This window comes from Microtus ochrogaster, unplaced genomic scaffold (genome assembly GCF_000317375.1).
Source record: "Microtus ochrogaster isolate Prairie Vole_2 unplaced genomic scaffold, MicOch1.0 UNK8, whole genome shotgun sequence".
Taxonomy (NCBI): domain Eukaryota; kingdom Metazoa; phylum Chordata; class Mammalia; order Rodentia; family Cricetidae; genus Microtus; species Microtus ochrogaster.
The window spans coordinates 9,875,221-9,883,552 of NW_004949106.1; the positions used below are offsets into that span (position 1 = coordinate 9,875,221).

The window sequence follows — 8,332 nt, forward strand, 5'->3', positions numbered from 1 at the left end:
TTCTGTTTACTCCTCCCACCTATGTTTTAACCTATCAGGGCAAGCAGCTTCTTTATTTAATTAACCAATGACCTTCCTCCATCAGGAGGCCAGTCCTGGGAGGATGGAAGAAGGGACACACAGAAGCAAACATGGTTGCATGAGGTCAGTAAAGAACATTAATAAAGTTTCAGTATTGCCCACAGATTAGATGATGACTGGACAAGAACAGAGTCCGGCATGCAGTCTCTTTTCCCCCAATAGTATTTCCAAGTTAAAGAGATTCTATAATTGCCTTCCCTCTTGGAAGACAGCTCCAGACGAAGCCACTCCATGAAAAGGATGGACACTGGAGAGGATGGAGAAGTCAGCTTCCCAATTCTGTCATGTTGTTCTTTGAGTCCAAGGTTGGCAGACTTTAGAGGCTGGGATATTATTTTCTGAGCCCCAACACCCCGTCCTTTGGATTTGAAGGTAGATAGATCTATTGAGGAGTACGTGAAGTTGTATTTATTGATCGCCTCAAATGAATATGTTTAAATACCTTCTTATTTACACACTTTAAAAGTAAAATAACCCCTTCAATTTCAAGAAATCAAACATCGATAAAATTTGAAATAGTAAAACAGACGGATCTCTCAAAATTACCAAGCCAGGCAAAAAGAAGAAAAAGACTACAGATAGGGCAATATATTATAGCATATGTACTTTAAACAGAAGTGAGAGGTTTCCATAAAAAAAAAATATTGCTAGCCAGACAACAGTCTTTCCAAGCGCAATTAATGCTCTGACAAAGATAAATACTTTTAATTTGCATATTCCCAGATTAAACACAAATGTTTAATAAAAAGAACAACCTCCTCCTCATGACTCCAATTATATGTTGCTTGGGTCTAGAGGAATAGAAAGAGGATAGCTATGACAGATGATCACTTTTTAAAAAATGATTCAGTTAAAATTCCTTAAATCTTACATGTAATTAAAGATTGCCATCATAAACATAAAGGCTAAGAGAAACATCTCTAAGGGCTGCTAAATCATTCTCATGGCTTCATGCTGCCAAGCCTTCTCTAGTGTTCATTTGAAATAGGGAGACTTTGTCTAAAAAACATACTGTTTCCCCTTGCTTCTACCCCGTCAATGTCCTCTTCATTATCCATCAGAAAAGCACCAAGTCCTACAGCAAGATCTGCCTCTTACTGATATGCTCAGAACTACAAAAAAATGCGTGGTATTCAATAAATATTCCCCGGCTTCAACCACAGCAGACTCCACTTCTCTGTCGATTCATACTTTAAACACATATTTTTCAAAAGGAGAAAAGGTGAAGATTGCAAAGTTACAATGCTGTAACTGAAAGTCATTGTGGCAAACAAAAGCATCCCGTAGATCTATGATATCCCATCTAAAACAGTTTTTTAAAACTTTTTCCACTATTCTGGGAATTCTTTTTCCAAACTGATCATAAATTTCTTAAGACTGCTTACTATAAGCAACCAAGCCTATGAAAAACCCTTATTATAAATGGAAGATCAGTTCTTCCTTTAAAATGATTGAAGACGATACTGGTCACATGACATTCCTTACTCAGCTATTAAAATTTTTCAACTTATATTTAGAGTCCCATTAATTCATTAGAAGAAAAACTTGTAACTCCTACAAATGCAAAATAATAGTTCTTCTTGCGATAAAGCAATTCTACTTAATAAATCCGAAGTATCTATTGACTTCTATCAGAGGTAGCAACTGAATCATTCCAAAAACGTTTACTTACTCAAATTTTGACTTTTTTAATATTTTATTAAATTGTACTTCAAGAGACTGCTCTGGGTAAAGCAGTTTCTTACTAATTACACTAAGGAACTGCATATAGCACAGGAATAAATAACTTTGAAAGTAATTTTGTTATACAGTTTGTTCTTCATAATAGGTCAGACTTTCTCGGTAACTATGTGTATTACCAGTGATGGTCGGTATTTATACCAGAAGACAAAGTTACAATTACGAGAGTGCACCAGTACGTTTTAATCCATGTGTTTAATATTAAATATAAGTTCTGAAGCTTTATTTATCTTTGCAATACAGAACAGAATACTGGCAGTGGCCACAAGAGTTCATGAGTTAGTCATCCTCTGTGAAGGGAAGCCATCTTTGTAAATTATTCTAAGCATGGAATGTTGGAGCATAAAACCAATTTCAAGATACAGGTACACCACTTCAGTGAAAACAGAAACATGGCATTTATCCTCCTTCACAATACGTGAGCCAATATACTATGTTCTTATTCAAAAACTAAAAACCACGCATGGTTAGTATCGCTAGAGTGGCTGAGAACATTTCCTAAGAAATAAAACAGACAGAAGCCAATAACAAATAGCAAATAACAATCTGAAAGCAGCGAGACTTCCTCTGGAAGAGAAATGTTCAGTTATTCTCTTTGAAAGTAAAGGTCTGACTCAATTTAGTATCTCTGCTGCTTGAAAGCAGAGCAATTTCTATGTTCAAAGTTTATGCCATTTTTCTTCCTCCAATTTGAATACATTTAGGCTCCCATAGGAACAAATGTAACCTTCCTGACCTATAAATGCATTAAACCAGACACAGTTAAATCCACCAACACCGAGTACATTAGAGACCAGGGCTAACAGCAGCCATGTCGTTGGCTTCTGTAACTGTCTTGAATTCATTATTATGTTCAAACAAATAACTTTTTTTTATCCTTTAGAGATTTTAGAAGATAGAGCGCAATATTGCAGCTCAAATGAGAAACTAATCAGTCTAAGTAAAATTTACATTTAAAAAGTCATCATTTCCACTCCACAGTGGGGGAAAAAGATTCTGAAAGACAAGACTGTAGCGCAAATTCTAATCGGTCTTATTAATAAAAACCCAGAGTCAGATATTAGGGGACAAAAGCTGAAAGATCAGAGGAGCAGAGCAGCCAACCACTAGTTCTTACGTCTATGAAAGCCTCAGAGCAAATGGGTTATCTTGTCTCTACAAGTCCTCAGACTTGAGCTCCTGTCTCCACTTTCCTGATAATCCTCTCTCTACCCAGCCTTATCCCCTTCTGTCTCCACCTCCCTAGTGCTGGTATTAAAGGCCTGTGACTCCCAAAAACTCAGATTAAAGGTGTGAGCTATCACCACCTGGCTCTGATTCTCTCTTAGCTGGCCTTCAACTCGTAGACATCCACCAGCCTCTGCTTCCTCAGTGCTGCGATTAAAGGTGTGTGCCAGCCACCACTGCCTGGTCTGTGTGGCTAACTGGTGGTTAGCTCCTCACTCTGATCTTCAGGCAAGCTTTATTTGCTAAAGAACAAGCAAAATATCACCATAGAAGACACAGACATTTTTTATTAAAATTACCATAATCTATCCTAAGAAACTCCTTTGTTCAGCAAAAGTTTCTCTAGGGTTCTTCTGACGACTACACCAATATTACTTCATTTCATATATACTTGCTTTTGCTACATCCATTATTCGTGATAATGTGAAATCTAATAGGAAAGACTACGGATTTTACAGAGATGAGCTGTCTTTCTTTAAGTCATTTATTATTCTTATTCCATTTGCTCTGTTCCATTGATCTATTCACCTTAAAGATTTGAGCTAAACATTCATGAATACTACATACTACAATGAAATACACTACATACTACTCAAAACAGGTATATGCTTCGCTGTCAATGTGCATCCTACCAGCTGAAAGTAAAATTAACCATTTCACAAAGTCTCATGCATCACCAACTAACAAGTTCGTGAATGATAAATATTCAAACACGATAAACTAGCACATAAGAACCAACGGAGCCGAGCTCGGTGCTGAAATCTTAACACAGAACTAATTATGTTCATATTCAACACATAACAAATACTAGAATGAGTCAATCCCTCTGTGGCTCCAAGTCTCTCATAGAAAGAACCCTTACAGAAATTGTCCCTCAAATGCTGGATCCAAGAACAGAGAACTGGCATGGTGACTCACACCTGGAATTCCAAAACTCAAGAGACCGAGCGAAGTGGTAGATAGCCAACCTTAACTCCATAAATCGTGACTGAGAAGCCACTCCGGGCTACAGGGTTACGTACTTGCTCCGAATCGGCAAATATTATAATATGCCAATTATTGAACAGTTGAGCAAACACAACTTTGCAAATATCTTTGTGAACATTTCCCAAAGGAAAAACATCACCTAGGCTTAAAGACAAAAACGTGTTGTGAATATAAAGATTAAAGCAAAAACAGTGAGTTTACTGGTTATTCTGTACCGTTGAACAAAATAACCCAGACTTTAACGTAACAAAATTTCACTCAGCGTCTTCAAAAAAATGAAAATCAGAGAATGAAGGGGCCTGAGACATCCTATACTTCTAGGCCTGACTGACATGAGGCTCTCACACGAGTCTGCCTGATAAGTGTAGCTCGTATGCCTCATCCAAGAAGACTCTTTTTTTCAGCAGATTATTTATTACAGGGATCCACAGTGGGTCAAAATGCTGAGAATTAATGACATGAGGCATCCAATCCCAAACGAAACATTTCCAGCATAACTCACACAGCTAAGGCTCAGGGAGAACTGTGTTAGAAAAGAGAGAAAGACCGTAAAAACCAGAGGACCAGGACATCGGCTCTAGATGCGGAACTGTAGACATGACAGAAAAGCTGTACCCATGAAACCTCAGCGATGTAGTCACCTAACAAGATCGGCACGGTGACAATACCAGCTCATGTGTCAACATGGAGTTGTACATTTCACAAGGTTCCAACCCCTAGATGGAGAGCCACAGTCCACCTGCGGCTGCTCAGGGCTGAAAGACTGGATCCCTGATAGGTTACTCTATCCCAAGTGGTCATCCTAAACACATCTGTGTAGCAGTAACACTGAAGGGAACCAGTAGGGTGTTTTTGTGGGGTGTGTGTGTAATATATGTATACACATATACATACAACAGTAATAATTTAAAGAGATGAATTTGAGACGATGTCAACAGAGGTACAGAAGATGTTAATGGAGCGAGGGGGTTAAAAATGATGTAAATACAACCCTTTGGTAAAAAAATCTCAAAAACATTAAAAATGAAAAATTTATGATTAAACTATAGTTATGAATAAAATGCAAAAAATTAATTTTAAAATGTACAAACATATTACGCGTGTACAAAAGATCTAAACGTCCCATAAACTCGGTTGACTTGAGTGAGAAAGCTCATGACCTTTAGGACTGAAAGCTCTTAACATCATTTCATTTCTTTAATGAGCTTGGAACTGTGTAAAGGAAAGTTTCTTTACTTTGCAAGTGGAAAAACTGAAGTCACAGTCAGGAAAGATACTTTACCCAGGGTGATTCATAAAGTCAATCTCAGAGAGAAGGGTGATATTTACAACCTCAAACTCCCACTGCCAGAAGAAATAGCAACCACAGTTCGGCTCCCAGGCTCACAATAGTAGGCCCACCTCACTGGGTAGCAAAAATGAGAGACAGACGACCAAACAGAAGCGATGTCAACACAGAAAGCAGCAGAACTGCAAATAAGACACCTAGTGCCTGACTAGCCTGCAATCAGAAAGCGGTGCGTGCGGGTGGGAAACACTGAGATGCCCCGATTTGTACTTCTTCAGGTAAGAGAAGGAGATCTGTTTATTCGGGTCACTTCTGAAACACAAGAAAGAAATACTAGATGAACGTTCCACTTTAATTCCATGACTCCACATTCCAGGCGAGTTGAGAATAATTGAATTATTTAATTTAGGTGGAAAACCAGCTGCTCGGAACCGGTCTTGAGTTCTTACTGGCCAGGAGAACAAAGACGAAAGGTCAAGGTCAAAGGACTGAACTTGTCGCTAACAACGGGCATCTGGAGGAGACTTGGTAATAGTGCAAGCACAAGCAAAGCATCATCAGCGAGGGCACCATAACTAGACGAGAGAAAGAATGAAGTCCCACGTCCCTGCTCCACGCCTGCTTGTGATACTCAACTGCATTCTAGGCTTAGCTATTTTTTTTCCAAGACATCTAATTTTTTCCTTTCAAAAGAAACCCTTTATTTCAGAAGCAGTACCGCCACCAACCCATTCCAATTATTCCCTGCAACTTTCCCAGTCTCTTTCAGGCCTGGCTACCGAGCTTAGTATAGCTTGGCTGCCTGCCAGATTCCTCTCTTCTTTCCTTGTCAGTCGTAAAAACTTGGAACCCGCTCCTGGACAGCTCAAGGAGAGCGTTTAATAATGTAGAGGAGCAATACCTTAGCAAGACCGTTGTTTCCAGAAAAGCTTGCAGTCAGTCACCAGCGTCTGAACTCTCCCAATCGGCGGGTTTTCTAGCAAGGCTATTTGTTTACAAGGGGGAAGGAGGGAAAGGCTGGCAGAGCAAGCAGGCCATTTGCACATCTGAAAATTTTCCAATTCTTTTCAGGGTTTTCCCACTTCTCGCCATTCACTCTGTCTTCCAATCTGCTCTTTTACGACCTGATCACCCATATGGACTACATAAAACCATCGGTATCCTGGCCTCTGCAAAACCTAGAATGAATAGGGGAGCTAGAACTGGCATCGTCTGGAAAGTTTTCGTTCTTAAACATTGGTGCAACATCTTTAAAAGAAGGCACAGAATAAATGTATTACACCTTCCTCACCGACATTATGTTGTCAAACTTACAGACTGATACAATAGAGGTAAATTTCTAAGTACAAACGAAGAATAGCTCCGTCGAGAAACATTAAGGCGGGAGGGGGGGTATCTTGTCAGCCCACACTTGGGAGTTTCCCCAACACCAGCTATGTCTTCCTTGCTCTACCTTGGCACGCTATTTCTAGCTGCAGCGTCCAGCTTCCTGTTCAAGTCCCATTCAACATTGTAAACACATTCCAAGAAAACTAGACTGCCCAGAGCTCCCTCCTCACACAGGGAAGTCAGGCCAGAGAGAGAACCAGCTGGACTGTCTTCTGAGCGAGGTCGTGAGCAAGGCCACTACCGGGAGTTGAACCCGAGCAAGCAAGCTTGCCAAGCCAGGTCCCACTAACGCAACGCCCGCAGAAGCGGGGATCTGAAACGCCCAGCCAAAGGGCAGTTGCGTGGACACCGCCCCAGAGTGGGAGCCCTGACCGCGTGGGGCTTTAAAGTATCTACGGCCGGGTCACGAGCTTCTTGCCTCCCCGCCCCCTGCCCACATTTTCCCAGCGACCCAACAAAAGCGAGACCAGGCTGGACGAAGTTGGCTCTCTCGGGTCGCCTCGCTGACCCAGCGATGCCTCCGCTCGCTGGGCAGCGCCTGCTCAACGCACCCGCAGCGGGATGGTCCAGCGCCCCACCGCTCGCTCCCGGCCCCGCGCGGCATCCAGGCGAAGTTCCCCGCGAGGGGCCAGCGGGGGGGCCTGCGGCGGGAAGGCGCAGCGCGGGGGACCCTGGGCTCCCCCACCTCCCTCCAGCCCTGCCCCCGCCTGCAGCAACAGGTCCCAGCCTCCTCCCCCGCCCGCCGACTCCCCGTGCTTTTGGGGTCCGGATTTGTGCAACCTGCGGGCAACCGCAGCCCCGCGCCCTCCCCACCCTCCCCGCTGACCGCGCCCGTTTCCCGGGCTCTGTTCCCGGTCCCGCGCCACCTGGCCGGAGCTGCCCGGACCCAGACGGACGGACGGACGGACGGTCGGACGCGTAGGCTTCCTACCCTGGCTCCGCAGAGGGATGCGGCCGCTCGGCTGGGGCAGGCACGGGAACTCCGGGGACCTTGGCCCGCGGTCCCGCGTCCGTGGAGGACAAGGAAACTTTGTGGACGTCTACACGGCGCTGGTCCCGGGACTCACGGGCTCCGGTCCCCTCCCTCCGTCTCCTAATCTGCCGAAGCCTGAACTGGCGCTGGCGGCGGCCCGGGCTGGGTCGGGACTTCCAGTCGCTGGGGCTGGGATCGCGGGGCTCCCCCTCTCGGCCAGAAGAAAACTCCTATGGCGCACTTGGTCCGCTCTCCTAGGGACCTCGATGGGATTTTCTGCAGCACCGGGAAACTGTCTGACTTTTAAAGGCAGACCTGGAGGGTAATAGGTGTAAAAACCGGTCCCCAGGAGGGATGGCCTTACCGGGTTCTCAATCCAAACGGAGCGAATACACGGCCCCGCCCCACTCCCACAGCGCCGTTTCCTTTTGAACCTCCTTCCAAAGATGCTGTTTCTTAAGAATTTAAAACACCTCCCTGGTCTAACAAGGGGGAAAGTGCCACAGGAAAGGTATAAATATGAGTGAGGTATGCCCTCCTCTCTGAGCCTCAGTCAGGAAGTACTGTCGCTGCTGAGCTGACTACACTTTTTTTTCTTTTATAAATATTCTTTTCTCTTTTAAACTCAGCCAGGATCTTTGCACGTT

General features: G+C 43.7%; 1 protein-coding gene across 5 annotated transcripts in view; it reads right to left on the reverse strand.

Annotated features, from left to right (window-relative positions):
* Gulp1 (GULP PTB domain containing engulfment adaptor 1) overlaps nucleotides 1-8,046 on the reverse strand; it is a 232,786-nt gene extending 224,740 nt beyond the window's left edge. For 4 of the 5 annotated variants that reach the window (XM_005366391.3, XM_026788899.1, XM_026788896.1 and 1 more), the window contains exon 1: nucleotides 7,644-8,046. The gene's annotated coding sequence lies outside the window, so the exon portion shown is untranslated. Of the gene's footprint in view, nucleotides 1-6,224; nucleotides 6,265-7,643 lie in introns of those variants that run through there. The other variant, XM_026788897.1, reaches the window with a different exon arrangement.
* Between the last annotated feature and the right edge of the window lie 286 nt (nucleotides 8,047-8,332).